This window comes from Heterocephalus glaber, unplaced genomic scaffold (genome assembly GCF_053883595.1).
Source record: "Heterocephalus glaber isolate CG9 unplaced genomic scaffold, H.glaber_assembly_v1.0 deba00000621, whole genome shotgun sequence".
In the NCBI taxonomy this organism is placed as follows: Eukaryota; Metazoa; Chordata; class Mammalia; order Rodentia; family Bathyergidae; genus Heterocephalus; species Heterocephalus glaber.
Window position 1 is genome coordinate 3,828,136 of NW_028258153.1, and position 16,511 is coordinate 3,844,646.

A 16,511-nucleotide genomic window follows, 5' to 3' on the forward strand; every position below is an offset into this window, starting at 1 on the left:
AATGTAGTAAATTGGATATGAGTATATGGTATATTATTGTACCTTTTTGTTGGTGGAAGTGAGGACTGAACCGATTCTCATGCCTTCAAAAGCTTTGGTCAAACAACAGCAGACTCCTGTACAGCTGAGAACCATATGTAAAAGTAAACCCGCAATTAAACTTATCTATTAAAATATAATAGCTTTTAAAAATAATCGTTTTAAATGGGAGGTAAAATTGTCACCTGAATCATGGGTTATATTTACTATATTTTTGAACACATAATTCATCTTAGTATATGTCATACTAATAGATCCAGGTAATGACCACATAGCACAGGCTGTTTGTTATACTACAAACTATTTTTTAAATGAATTGCACATCTAGGTTTTTCAAAGCCGTCTACTTTGCCAAATATGTTCATTCAACATAAAATAAGTTGGAGCCTGTGACCTCTCAATGAACTGGCTGATTTAGTTACACATATTAGTTTCAAAAGGATTTACTTTTCCAAAGTCATTTTCTATGTGTAACACTATATAGGGTATGGGAATTTTAATGGAAATTAAACATTCAGAGAAAGGCATTTTGCATAATATTGAAAAGTGAATATATTGATTATCTATGATATATTTTCAGCTATGTGCACAACAGTTTTACAGAGAAGGCTAAAAAATCAGTGATGGCTGCAATATGGCAAACAACTCAGTTGGCCACGCCAAACCCCCTGTCTAATTCTCTCCAAGTAGGCTTTCCACGTCAAAAATGAATGGCAGGGCCGGGGATTTAGCTCAGTGGCATTGTGCCTGCTTTGAAAGTGCAAGGTCCTGAGTTCCTGAGCTCAATCCCCGGTACCTCAAAAAAAAGAAAGAATGGCAGGAGAAATTGGGATTTTTCTATATGACCCGAAAGTTCTGTAGTTAAGTAATCAAAACATTTTATTTTTAGAAATATATATACACAAACACACTTAAGTCAAATATTAAAACTGAAGGAAAACCACAGCTATGGTTTGGATCTAAAATGTCCCTCCAAAGTCTCGTGTTTGGCAGGTGACTGGATAACAGAGGTGATGTACTTATTAGTTGTCTCAGTAGCTAGAGAACTTCAGCTGGTTGGAGGTGGAATATGACTGAAGCGCATGTTTTTGTTCATGGCTCCGCTCTTCTCTCTCCTCTCCCACAATTTTCCACCGTATTTGTTTCTGTTTTGGAGCCAGCTGACCACGGACTGAAACCATAACCCCAACTAAATCTCTTTTTCTCTAAGTTGTGGGTGTCAGGTATTTTGTCCCAATGATGAAAAAGTGACTAATCTAAATACTTGACTGTTTTCTTTGTGTGGATAATCTCCATTCAAAATGGAACCTTAAGTATACATTCATAGTAAATGGACATTCATTTGGTATAAAACATGGGCAAATGTAGATATATACCAAAACGTCAAATTCATTATAATTTATTATATCAAAAGTTTCCAACCATATTCAGCTAAGGAACAAAGGGGACTACAAATCAGTCTTCATAAATTAAAGTGTGAGTTCCTTTTCATACTACTTGGCTACTAGTCACTGGCAAGTAATGTTTCAAAATCAATACGAAGCATAGTTGGGCTTGAATCTTATCTCAGCAAACAGTGAAGTGGTCCACATTCTGTATTCCAGTACCTATTGCCTGGGAAGCCAGGGAGTGGCAACAAGAGGGAGAAAAGTACAGTGCTTTAAAGAAATAATAAGCAATTGTGACAACTATGTACTAGGAACTTACTATGAACTAAAAACTTTCTAATCTGTGTTTATGCTTTGGAAATTTCATCTATTAGATGGAGAAGAAAGAGTGCAGAGTATGCGTTCTGACTTTTTTTACTTTTAATTTTTATTAGTACATATTTGCAGCACGTAATGATTACATTATTTCTGGGGAATTGATACATGTGCCTAATACATCTTAATTCTCCCTCCCCATTTCTCCCCTCTCCTTTCAACTCTTGGTCCAGCTTTTTGGAGTGGAGGGATTTTTTTCTAAAAAAACACTTTAGAGATTGTCCAACATGATAGCACTCAAAATGAGTGTGGCAAAAGCTAATTTGAACTTAGAAATGTTTTTAAATGAATTTGTGCTTTATAATCAGAATAGTATATGTACATATTTTAAAAATACGTGCACATGTTTATGTGTGTGTATATAAAAGATTTATATACATATACACATATTCATAGTATATACAGACATCTATATAGTGATGTTCTATACATATATTTAGATGACTACATTACATATGCAAATAATACAGAATCCTGTATTCATATGAATTAATTTTATCCAGTTATTCTACATATAATCTTTTTTTTTTTTTTTGGTATTGGGGATTGAACTCAGGATCTTCCACTTGTGAGGCAGGAGGCAGAACCACTGAGCTAAATCCCAGGCCCTCTACATATAGTCTTAAGGAGTGTATGGATAGTCACCTTTTTGAAGTAATTTTGAGGCCACTGAAGGTGAACACTGCTACTTTTTAAATTTTTGTTTTTGCTTTTGCAGTACTGAGGATAGAACTCAGGGCTTTGCACAAACTAGGAAATTACTCTGCCACTGAGCTATACCTTCAGGCCTTTTTATTTTTTATTTTGAGAAGAGATCTCACTAAGTTGTGCAGATTAGTCTTGAATGTGTGATCCTTCTGCCTCAGTCTCCAGAGTTGTTGAAATTGCAGACATGAGCCAGTGTGCCCAGAACATTAGTGTTTTGGAAAATAAATATTTACTATAAGTTGGAACCTCACCTCAGCAAGTCATGTTCAATGTGCTCTACCTTGTTAATTTCACAACTATTTTACAGAATAATTTTGAATTATTGTTCTAGGAAATGTCAATGTCATTTGTGAAAGGCTTTCATTCTCATTTAAGAGAAACATGTTCCTTTATATTAACATTTTTATGTTTTAAAATGTTCTCCATGTCTATCATTTACAAATGCTATGGTCTAAGTGCTTGTATTGTGGCCCCTCACCGTAAAATTCCTACATTGGGATGCTACCAGCCTTGCCCCACAGTGATGGTGTCAGGAAGTGGAGCCTTTGGGAAGAGATTTAGTTGCTAGGGCACTTATGGATAGATTTAGTGCACTAACAAAAGGCCCTAAGAGAGACCTTTGGCCCTTCCACCATGAGACTGCCATGGAAACTCAGCCATCAGGAGCCAAGTCTGCTACAGTCTTGGTCTTGAACTTCCAGTCTGCAGAACCATGCGATTTTTTAAATGCCAGCCTTCATGGACTATACAACACATTATATTTTCTTTTTAAATAATTACATTACAAAAAGGGCCAAGTATTTAGCTCCATGGTGTTGCACCTGCCTTGCAAGCACGAGGTCCTGAGTTCAATCCCTGGTACCGAAAAAAAAATTACATTACAAAGATCAGATTTCTCAAGATCCCTCAGGATTTTTATGTTTTCCCCTCCCAGTCAGTTTGTGTTTTCTATGCCTGCAAGTGTATATGTAAGTGTATGTGAGCAAATGAGTTATATTTGTGCAGCAAATATAGTTCCCATGAAATGTCTTTTGTGACTTCCTTTTTTCTCAAGAGTCTTTTGGAGATCCTGGTTTCTTTCTTTCTTTCTTTCTTTTTTGCTTAAATTCTTTTATTGGTACATTTTAGGTATACAATACATTTACATTTATCATTGGGTGCTTGTACCTGTACATGATGTATCTTGGTTCTTATTTTTTCCCCATTACCTGTGCGCCCTTCACCCCTCCAACCTTCCCTATTTACATAGACTTTGTTCCCATTTTTTTTCTTTCCTCATAATTTTTCCTTTCCATTCTTTCCTTTCCCCATGTCCTCCCACCACCCCTACCCCTTTGGACCTTTTCCTAATTCAAAGTATCAATTATTAGTTATTAATCCTTTTAATCTTCATTTACACTCTCAGTTTCTCACACTAGAGAAATTATTTGGTATTTACACATGTGTATCCTATTTATTTCACTTAAGAGTATGGCCTCGATATGCATCCATTTAGCTATAAATGACTCTAGTTTCTCGTTCTTTATGGCTGAGTAGTACTCCATTTTATAAAAAAACCCACATCTTTTTTATCCAGTTTCCAGTTGATGGGCACTTGGGCTGTTTCCAAGCTTTAGCTAGACCCTGGTTTCTTAAGGCTAATACAATCTGCTTTCTCCAAATTGTCCCTTGCATTTTTTCAAACATTTAGAACTTCTTAGTTCTGTTTATGAGTATGTTTTAAGTACTACCTCTTGCCTGAAGTTTAAATAGTATTAGTGTATTTTGACTCCTTGAAAAGTAGCCTACAGCTTTTCTCTGCCTCAGCAAAGAATATAGATCTTAAATGAATGGATAATCAATACATATAAGTAAATGTGTCCCTATAGAGACCTTTAAAGTAAAATGTATTCTCATACATACTTAATCATTACTCGATATGAAAGAACCTGATCAGCTGAAGTCATAATATGTCAGAAATTGTTTAGGATAGTGGAAATGCAAAGAGCCTTGAAAGTTAAATTTCAGCTGAGGAGATTCACCTGACTACTCTTCGAATTACTCAGAACACATCTATTCTCTCTTCTGCACATGAGCCTTATAGGTATTTGAATACAATACATGCATCTCTGATCTAGGTGGAACATTCACTTATTTAACTGAACTTTATGTAACATGATGGTTAATTCTTCCCTCAGATTCTTTTAAAGTTAGTACTGTGACCTGGATGAAGCATATTTTTTAGGGATGGCTGGAGCATAATATCCTTGATAACGATCATAATTTCTATGATCTAGAAAATAGACTGCCATTAATGTGACTCAGGAGAGAAGCTATGTTAGACCATCCACTAATTACGATCTCGTTAACTTCTTCTTTCACTTGGTACTTGTGGAGTTACTAGTTTTTTTGAACCTTGTCCATAAAGCCCTTGGATTTCCTATTACTAAGGAAAGAAACATGTACTACATTGTGATCTGGGAGATCTTGAGAATGGAGAAGGTAATTTTCTAGACCACAAGAGGAAGGAAGGATTTCAGTTCAATTATTTTAACTTGAAACCCAGATGCTAGGGTAAGAATGGGAATTAAAGACACTTTTGTCATCCCTTCAGCCCACCCGCTACCTATTTGAATCAATATATCTTGGCTTCTGTTTAAATTCGAATTTTGGGAAAGATAATGCATTCAGACTTGTTAATTTCATATTTTGTTTCATATATCCTGGAGAAAAGATGCTTGGTTGTACATTGTCCTGAATCTAAGTAGTTCTCTTGGTCAGCCTTGATGACTTAACACATTCACCCTGCAGAACTCAAATAAATAAAATCCCTATGCCTGAATGACTTGGTCTGACATTGGGAATAAGCAAAATCTCTTCATAATTAATTGCTCCCTTTGCAGGCCTCTCTATTCAGCAGCATATAGGCACAAACACAGATATTTATTTGTGTGGAAATTTTCTAGTGTAAATGTGTGCATGGATGTATAAATAAATTTACATAGTGGAAAAACTTTGCTTTAACTGTTTCCCCCTATTTGTGTATTCAGTATTTTTCCTGGCTGCTTGCAACTGAATATCTTGTATATTCATGAAGATTCTATGGAGCATATTTGAAGAATTTTTTAATTTCAAGTATATTGGAATGTTTCTCGCTGTTCTCATACTTGTGTCATCCTAAAACACTATCTTTTTATTGCCATCTGGGATTACTTAATAATAATAAAAAAAGAAAAATGATAGCTAACTTGCATTGCTCCAGAATGTTTGAATCAAAATTATGATTCTCATCATAAGAAAGTATGGTTAGCATAAAAAGTTAAACCCTAAATTGAAGGGGAGGGTAGCGACAGGCAGTCTGTGTCTAAAACTGAAATTTCTTAGCACTTGTAAAACCCCATTAAAACCCTTCAATTTATGGCAGTTAAGCAAGTTTACATGCTCGAATCACTTGAAGTTTCACACCCAAGGAAGATCACTTGATGTTTTATGAATTATCAGAGGTCTAAAGAGACATTCACTGCAGCATAGTAGCACACATTATAGAAGACCTAATTTTCATACTCATTTGAGATCTTACTTTACTGGCTGCTTTTGACAAGAGTGATTCCAAGGAATAGTCATTTACAGGGATACAGGACAGAATAATGGGACAGAAGACTGTAAAAGAATTTACTTGCCCTTCCTGGTACCAATACAAAGTTGACATTTATGAGATTAAATAATGCAAACAAACATATGAAACAATATTAAATGAAAAGGAAAAGAAAATTTGGTATAATGAGTAGTTTCAAGATAAAGATGGCATTTTCTTTTTCTTTGTGTTCAGCAACAAATCAGAACATATGATGATTCATGATTTCTTATTCTTGCATTAAAAGTATTTAAACAGCATAAGATTTAAATAAATTTCCCTGGAAAAGAGAAAGGTAAACTGCAAGTCTTTTCAGAAAATTGATTGAATACCTTTGCTGGAACGAGTATACATGTTTAGGAAAATACCTCCTAACAGTCAGATATTTGGATGAAAATTCATATTGTTTTTGAGGCCATCTACAGACACTATTTAAACTCCTATTGGTAGCAAGCACTTGCTTCAGCCATATTGTTGCTGAGCCATATTGCAATTTGAGGTAAAAAAGAAAATTCAGCACTATTTTTCCTCTATTTAAAAGTTAGGTATTTTATTCACCGTGGAGTTTTTGCATTAATTTTGAAGTTTTTAGGATATTGCATTAAAGTACTATCTGTATTTTTTACTGGTATTATAGTATCCCCTCAAATTTGTGCCAATTTCAATTCCTCTCTTAGCTAACTCTCCTGTCTATCTATCCATCTCACAATCTATCAAGCTCCACATTTTGGAAATTATTATTTATACTTAACCTTATCTTTTCCTGTTATAGTTGAGATCAATCCATCCCCCACTGCCACGTTCTGCAGTTAAAAATAGACAGTAATACTCACAGGCTACATTCTCCTATATGCTTTGTTCTGTATTAACCTTTGAATTTTTAGGTTTTTTGTATTTTAACTCTTCATTGTTATGAACCAAAGATAAATTTTCTTCAGATTCCCTCAGCAGTTTGACACTTCACGAAAGATCTGATCTTGTGGTTGCTGCCTTTGTCTATCATTGTGTTAGAGTGGTACTTTGGTTCAGGAACTCAATTCTTTTCATGAGTCTCATCACAAATGAATTGAGAGAGAGTCAAATCACATTCAGTGGTTAGGTTCAATGTTGACCTTATGGATACATGTGATTTTGTTCTTGTCCAATTTGGTTGGCGACCAGAATCATGGGAAAAATTAAATTAGTGAACAGAGATACCATTGTACCTGCTTTAAAAAAAAATTGTATCTATTGTATTTTTTCTTTGCTCAATTTTCTTCCTGTAGTTAGGAGAGGGGATAGTTGAACATGACCCCCTGCCAGAGTAAGTTAGTGGTAGAGGACTTTGTAGTACATTAATGGTATACACATATGCATATATGAGAAGAAAGCACAGCAACTAAATGTTCTCTGAATATATACAAAATGGTATCAGACGTTTGGAGTGAAGCTAATCCTTTTTTTTGTGACTTGACTGTGTATTTTAACATGACAATACAAGTTTAAAATACAGTGTTCATCACACTTTGTTACCTTCTCTTTCCAAATATTTCAGAAATCCAAGCCCATCATATACATCAAAAGAATTAGGATAAAGGTGGAAAGAGGACTTGGACTATGGCCAAAAAATAGGAATCCATGGCACAGATTCTATGACTTCTATGGCCAGACTGTGTACCCGACTATTCTCTGTCTTCATTAGGCAAATTTGTTTTGCACTACTGCACTTTTATCCCTACTAAGCCTTAGTTTAGTTGTAGCTGATTGCTTTGATGGCTTACTCCCTTGCTTTGGATTTTATCGCTGTCTTTCCAAGAATCTGGCCTTCCTCTTTTACCCTTCAGAGCTCAACAAGAACCTTCTCTGGGCTGAATCCCTTAGGCCCCTGATATATATGTTAAATGACCAGACTCAAAGATGACCCTGGAAGAACTGGGGCACCATTTGTTTTGTGTCTTCAAGTTGACACTGATCATTGATAACCTCTCCCTGGCTCTGACTTTCCAGCTGTTTTTCCACTCACCTCATAACTGAGTGGTTCAGAGTTTGTTTTTCCACTTAACTGGTGTGTGTGTGTGTGTGTGTGTGTGTGTTGTATGGAGCAGAATCAAAGCCACTGCGACAACTAAAGATTGATTATACCACTGGTTTCCTTTGGTTCACCAGGGCTCCTAGAGTGAGATCAGCCTGGCCAGCCTCGACACAGGTTTGTCAGACTCACGCTGATTTTCTTATCACAGTGTTTACTATTTCATGTTACAGTGGTTTTCCCAATATTTTCCTTAAGTGTTAAAATCCTGCCAAATTTACAATAAAGAGCTTGGATATAAATTAAGTGCAAAATTCAACATAGCATTTAACTTTTCTTTTAAGGGAGAAAAGAACTTTTTTTGCAATTCTTTGGGTCCATTCACCAACAGTCATAGAAGTTAGGGAAGAAGAATGCTGGGAACAAAAGCAAAGAAATCAGGGCTTTCTGGAATATGTCCACATCACTTTTGTTTTCATTGTCTTCTTCTCTTTCCTGAACTTGTCATATATTGTGACAGTCATTCAGGCAAGAAATCACCCCATTTTGAGAGCTATAACTTCATCTCGTTCATTAATGTCTCTGCTTTAGGATAAAAAGGACGGGAACATCAATGTCTACCTAGAGGTATAATAAAAATAGATGTATCACACAGAGATGGATCATTTTTCTAGTTTATAGGGAATTCCTTCCCGTGCCTGGGGAATTTAAGTATTCACTTGAAAGAAGCAGCAATGGCAGCGAGGCTTCTGCTGTTCTTCATTCACCACAAAGCAGTAATTCAATTAATTTATTACTCTGAAAGACTGGCACAACGGTGGTGTACATGACCTACTCATGTTGGGAACAGATGAAAATGCTTTGCTGGCAAAAGGCTTCCATCTCCTTAATGAAATATGTTACTGTTTAGAGTGTTCTAAGGTCTAAGAATATGTTCAAAATTCAACCTGAAAGGAAGGAGACATAAAAAATAATCACATAGACGAGATGCATAACAATTCCCATGCATTTGTCAAGGTTTCCGATTGTGAAATGACAAATTTACTTTCTCTTTGGAGGGGGAAAATTGTACTTTTTCTTTTTGCAAGGGATATATTCTATATTAGCTTCCTACATTGAATACTGATGTTCCCAGAAATATAACTGAAAACAATCACTTTACTTGCTTCTTAGAATGTGGGGTAGGAGGGCCAGACCAAGGAAGCCCCCACGTCTGCTCTGAAAGCTCCACTGAAGCCTGGAAATAGTGACCAGAGAGGAAGGAGACTATGCCCTATGGGACTTCGCTGTGCATTATGGGACTTCTAGTCTGATTCTGGGATGGTATAGAGACTCAAGAAGAGGCCCCTTAACATCAGTCATCCTGCTGATCAAGAATCAAAGCGAAATACAGCGTGGTTCCCTGGCTCATTTCAGCTCTTAAAATTGACTTCCTCTGCATTTAACCCCCCCCCATCCTTTGTTCTAAGAGACCCTTCTATGTGTTCTTAGAGGGCAAGTGTATTTTCCTCAGTAGTTTATATGCTTCCTCACATCATGGTGTCTTTTTTTTTTTTGGTACGGGGGATCAAACTCGGGTCCTTACGCTTGCACAGCAGGTGGCGAAACCACTGAGCTAAATCCCCAGCCCCATCATAGTGTCTTGATATGAATTCAGTTAAGTAGCATACATAAAAAAGAAAAGAAAGCACATGGTTGAAAAATAGCTATGAAGTTCAAAAGCAACTGAGAAAGAGTTAAAGTAAAATCCAAAGTATAAGGATGGTTTATACACTGCCTACCTCCATGCCAGGGTCCCTACAGGGCTTATAAAGGGTGAGTCTTAAATATTTGTTGAGCAGAAAGGCAAATAGCTCTCTGCAACTTCTTTTAAAATCTCTGATTCAGGAATCCTAAGGCAGATGACATAAGCATAAAACCACCACAGGGCCATTAAAACGCAGAGAATTTAAGTAAGACTAAGAGCAAGTCATTTCCTTTAACCATGTTCCCTAAAGGCCCCAACAATTCTATCGGGAAGAGAACTGAGAAGAACATATCTGACGTAGATATCATGTTTTTCAATGGTTATTTGTTTGCTAGTTATCAGTGACTATGTAAGGGGAACTAATTAGTAAACTGCAGTTCACACTCATATGGCTCCTTCTCAGTGATGCTTTTTATTGTTTTGCTGACTTGAGATGTCAAACACCTCTAAGAATTGATAGAGAAGATACTCACATCAAAAGAACTCCAGGGAACTCCATCTATCACTGCAAGTATGATTCAGGTGTTAGGGTGGGTAAACCAGGTAGACAGAATCAGACAGAAGATCTCCTTCCATGGCTCACCCCTGTTAGGTGACCTGACACTCCTGCTGGTTACTGTTTGCATGGATGGGATCCTGGGAGGAAGGGGAGACCCTGCCCTGTGGTATGATAGGCACTGGTGCAAGTAATGGGGAGCATTCACAGAGTTGCTGGAATTATAACGGAGAATCAGGGGGCAGAAGAAACCACCTTGAGAAGAAAAAGATATTGCAGGTAGAGATTGCATAGTGGAGGCTGACAGGGGAAAGTTGGCCACCGTGAGCATGTTTGGTTTGGCCTGCAGAAAGTTTGTGTAACTAGGGAGATAGTACGGTTGATCAAAACCTAGCTGGTGTAGCACACAGTATATTAGCAGCTTTATTGTTTCCTGTGTCCTGACAAGCTCCTGCAAGCAGTTGAGTGTTTGAGACCCATGAGCGTCTGATTTAGGGAGTAGAAATGGAAAAATAATTATTCCATTAGGAGAATGGACAGGGACGCTCTTGAAGTATGTATTGCAGAATTTCACCATGATGCAGTGACTAATTATGAATACAAAGTTTTTTTCAAAATGTTTGTCCTTAATAAACCTTACCCTAAAATAGCCCTAAACTATCCTAGGATCCATCATACGTGTTTTATAAAATAAAAGCTGAGAAACTGCTGTAACCTGAAGATATTCTTTACGTGAACGAAATAGACTCAAGCTCATTTAAAGTACTTAATGTAATAAAAAAAACCTTCCAATATTCCAAATATAATAAAACAAAACAAAGAAAACCTAATTTTTAAATCATATTTTCTCAAATATTTGAGGTTAGTGAACAGCATCGTAAAAACTAACTCCAAATTATTTCCAGGGTGAGTAATTTGTATTCTATGAGTACTGAGTAAATATTACAACCTGTAGATATACCTTATCTGAACTTGAATCCATAATGGTTTGAAAGAGTTTCCACAAGATCACTTTTATTAGGGTGGAGGTTTAAGGAATGCATGAAAGAGACTTAAGGGCTAGAAAGTGCTGGGGATTATAACCAAAATAACCTAATAATATGCAATTCAGCTATGTGGCTTCTTGAGGATGCTGATCTTACTCCTGCTAGTACTGACTGTCTGAAAATATAATAGTAGACGGTGCTCTGGAAAAGAATTTAGGCATTCAGCAGAACTTCACGCATCACTCCATCCTGGCAGAGCAAGGAAGAATTGCTATGGGCTTTGAGGCTGCAATCCAAGGTGCCTGCAACTTTTGTGAGATTTCCTTAAAGCCTCTGCTACAAAAGATGTGGGACTTTCACTTTTTACTCCTTGGGATTTCATGCTTGGTTTGGCAAAAAATCTGAACAAAACTGATGTTCTCAGAAGAAATTCCTTGTCTATTCATGGGCCCCCAACCCCACTCTCTGTACCAGTGGGGCTGAGAAAGTGGGGTGAGAGCAGCTGTTTTGGAATCAGGGTGACCAGAGCCGACCGACCAAATTCTTTGGAGTCGGAAGCATCTGCAATGGGATAACTCAGTTCTAATGAGGGGAGACCAGAAAGCAGGCCAGAAGAGGGGTCCATTTCCAGGGCTGCTCTGTCCTTGGCTTCTGTCCCAGCCACAAAACCTTAACAGCATATGCTGGATGTGGTCACTGGGACACTCAACACCTGTCCAGGAGAAAGGGGCCCAACTTCACTAATTGGAGAACAATTTTCAACATAGTTTGGGTGCCAGCAGGTTCTCCTTAAAATTTTTGTGTAGTACGGAACAGACATACAGTGACCTCATAAGCATTCGACTTCCGCTTTTTGACTCTTTTTTGCCGTGTGTGTGCAAGGCTGTTTTCACTTTCTGCCAAGTCTCCATACAAAGTGCTTTGGTTAACTATCCAACATCACAGATGATGTGCTCTGACAGACATAAAGAAGAATTAAAGTGAAATGCATGCACTGTTTAAAGTAAAATCATCTATGTCATGAATTAAAAAAAAACAGATGGAATTGTCTTTGGTCATGCCTCAGAAGAGTTTCAAACTCTTCTAAAGTACTTAATTTAATAAAGAAAAGAAAACCTTTCAATATTTTAAATGCAATAAAGCAAGCAACAAAAACTAATTCTCTAATCACATTGGAATTCGGTATCAATTGTTTCAATGTAAGGAATTCATTGATGGAGCGACATTTAGGTTTATGGGAAATACTTTGAGTTTAAATCACTGAGGCAAAATAACTATTGATCCTAATGTCATCAAACTGACAAAGTGGCTTCTCATTAGCATATCCCATGTTCAAAGAAGGATCTGGTTAGAGGAGCTGTGGTTGAAAAGGGGGAAATCTCCTATCAAGTTGGGTGAAGCATGTCTGCAATTTCTTTGACACAAATGTTTAAGTTTCTCAAAAACCATTCCAAGCGAACAGTTCTGCACAGACTATTTCTTTTCTGTTGCACGAAAGAGGGATAAGTTTGGTGTAATCATCTGGTGAGCTCCAGAGCCACAAGGCAAGCGAACGGTCTTCAGGTTGCTTCTCAGGGGAAGGCTGCAACTTGACATCAACAGGAAAGGCCAATCAGGCTTCCATTGGGGATGCTGGAAACCTTCCCCAAACTGATTGGTGGCAGGAGGAGAGAAGAGAAGGGAAGGATTTACTCAATAGCAGGGGATCTGAATAAACAAGTGCCATGGTCGTTTCCTGCAGGGAAGTGGAAAGATTAGTCTGGTTTATATTGAGATGAGGACAGAGCTTAACACAGGTTGTAGTTGATTAAACAACAGTGAATCATTGCGGAGCCCCATCTAGATAATCTTTAGCCATTATCTTTCATAATAACAGAGAAATCCCAAGCTTTCAGTTAGTCCCTGACTGATGTGGTGAACACTGTGTGGGGGGGTGGGGGTGGGGTAGGTGGGTGGGTCGTAACAGAAATGGCAAAGGCATGGCCATGCTATTGGCACCTCAGTCTTTTCAATTGCTCTTTACTTTTAGAGATTATATACAAGATACTATTACAAATCCTAATTGTAGGCTTTTAAAGTCATGTGTTAGGAAGCTCAGGATCATTTTCAGGGTCTTAGAAGAAAAGTCTCTCTTGCCAAATGTCCTTAGGGACCTTTGTTACTGGAAGTGGGCACTTTGCCAGATGCTGCAGCAGAGCTTTATAAAAATAGACAAGATAAATGGACTTTTAGTGCAGTATTGTGCCAGACTTTTAATTTTCAGGAAATTATTTTTTTAACCTAGCTGAGAGTCAAGTCAATTTGTGAATTAGTGGAAAGGATGGCTGGATCTGGGGAAGGGGGTGGCATCTGACATTTTAAGTCAGAGAAGCCTGCCACAGAAAACAGATTTCTCTTGGCAATCAAGATAAGTTAACAACCATAAACACATTGTCAGAGGGAAAAATTACATTTTGCTCTAACACAGATTATGTACAGATGACTGATTTTTCTTTCAAGTTCGAGCACAGAAAGACTGTTTATATATTTCCACTTCTGACCCAGGCAGGCAGAACAATCTTAAAGGCCTGAATAGAGATGGCAAAGAGCTTTCTTCTAGTTTTTCTTTTTTTTCCTAAGGGAATAGCATCAGGATCATGGGTTGTACATGTAGTCCAGGTTACCAAGACATGAACACAACTTGCTGCTGCAGATGTTCTGCTATGTTTGTTCACTTTTTATTATAACCCACAAAAAAGGCAGCATTAAAAAAGGTATTTTTTTAATGCTTCATTTTGCTTCATTTGTTTGGAATATGTCAGGGTGTTTCCCTGAATCAGGGGGTGTCTATCACTCCTAAACTGACACCCAAAAATTTTATTATGATTCCATCAAATCATCAGGTAACTGATTCTTCAGATGGTGAATATAATAGTGTAAGACAATCCAATCCAAACTGTTAAGAGCTATATGAAACCCAAGTCCTTATTAATTCTTCATCATTCTTTTTTATTTTTTTACAAGTAGGAAAATGTTTTATTTTTATATAATGTGTCTTTTTTATTTTATTAGTACATGTTTGCAGTTCATGCAGTTTACAATCATCTTGGGAAGTGGTGGCATGTACATCCCACAGCTAATTCTTCACCAGTCTTATTATTAATCTATTCTCAAAGATAAAAAGCACAGTAAAATTTTTAAATTCACCTGAGACCATGTTTCAAGTGCAGCAAGGTTACATGATATAATTGCTTCTACTTGGTCGGAGTTGTGGGGAAAGGAGGACAGCTCCATTCCATAGAGATCTCCCCTTATTTATCGGAATGAGTGCCTTAACAGAACATACACTTACTGAGCCCTTTTGATGTGCAGAGCGCTCTGATGAAGCATATTTTCTGAAAATGGAAACAAAGTCTTTGCAAATAGGGAGGGATGGACGGGTTGAAGGGAGGGTAGGGGAAGGGGGAAAAATAAGAACCAGGAGAGTATGTAAAGGTGCAAATTTCCAATGATGAATGTCATTATGTTGTGCACCTAAAATGTACCAATAAAAGGAAAAAAAAAAGAAACATATTTTCTGGAAAATGCAATGAACAGTCTCTGTCCCTTGAAAGTTTGTCAACTGATTGTAGAGGAAAGACCTACTTGTACTTACAAACACACAAACGCCCATGTTCACATTAAACAATCACACAACACAGTAGTACAGGTAGAAGAAGACTTAAAGTGAGCAGCTACATGTTATGAATGCTTATTTTCATCATAAATTTGGAAAAATCACAGGAAAATGTGTGTGTGTGTGTGTGTGTGTGTGTGTGTAAATGTATCTTCCTGGCATCATTTTATATGGCTTTACCATGCATTCTCAACAGCCCTTGAAAGGGGACAAATGTTTATTGAACTCAACCTACCTGCGAGGCACATGTTATATACTAGCTCTTATGACTGCCAGAACAAAAACTGAGGCAGGTATGAAGATTAATTCCACTGTACAGACCCAGAAACAGCACCTCAGCTATTAAGCAAGTTACCCAAGTCTACCAGCTAGCAGATGGCAGAGATGCACTTCTTCCAATTCATAGTTAACCGATGTAAAATCCTTTTGTCTACCAGGGTTTCTAAAAATAAGGCTTATAGACCTCAATTAGATGTACGAGGGGAGGGAGAGTGTTCAGTAAAAGGAAGACTGTGTGGTTCCAAGTCAGCAGAACTGCAACCTCAGCAGGTTGGAGAACCTGTACTCTCTACATTGCACCAACAGCTCTATTGAGTCAGATATTTGGTGCTTCTGGAAACAGTTGTATGAGGTGAAAGGAACAGAGAAGAATAAATCCCAGTCATTGCTCCTTCGGCTGAAGATACTTGAGCTGAGTTCTCTTCGGTTTCAACTACAATTTTTCAGGACTCTACAAATCACTAAGCAAGTAAAAATTCTATGTCTTCCCCTAGGGGAAAATAAAGGAATGGGATTCCCTCATGAGTAACTGGCGTCAGAAGGATGGTGCATTTCTGAAACATAAATTTCCAGGTAGCTAATTGGAACCTAATGTGGATCTTATCCTCATTGTGGCGTCTTCCTTCCCACATCCCTTTTATTCAGGGATAGAAGACTAAAAATAAATTTAGCCAGACTTTAGAATGAGAAAAGTTTTTCCATTAGATTTTGGAACAAAATGAAAGTTAATTATGGCAGAAAACAATTTCATCTATTTTATAAGATTCTACTGGGAGATAATAGATAATTACAAAGTAAATTCTAGATTCAAAGAATCCCAAGATTGGATAGAAATGTGATTATGTCTATCTAGGAAAAGGCATTTGTGAAATTTTGTGTTCATTACCTTTCCTCTGAGCAGAATAACACTTAAATCAAGCTGTATCCTGTTCTGGGAAAAAAGAATTTACTTTACCTAACTTTGTTTCAATGTAAAATTAGTACGTAAATTTAATAAGACTAGTAGTATGTGTTAAACAGTTGTCAAAGGGGTTAGATACTGGCCAAATCACTTTATTGTTATCTTTCATTAAGAACTTGATTGTTTTCTGCTATCACTCAAAGATGATTCCCAGTGCCTGCATTTTTTTATGGAAAAGGGAGAAGATATGGTATTTTATAGCCCTATACATGGATCTCAAAACATTTGAACACATAATTCTTATTTTATTATTAAC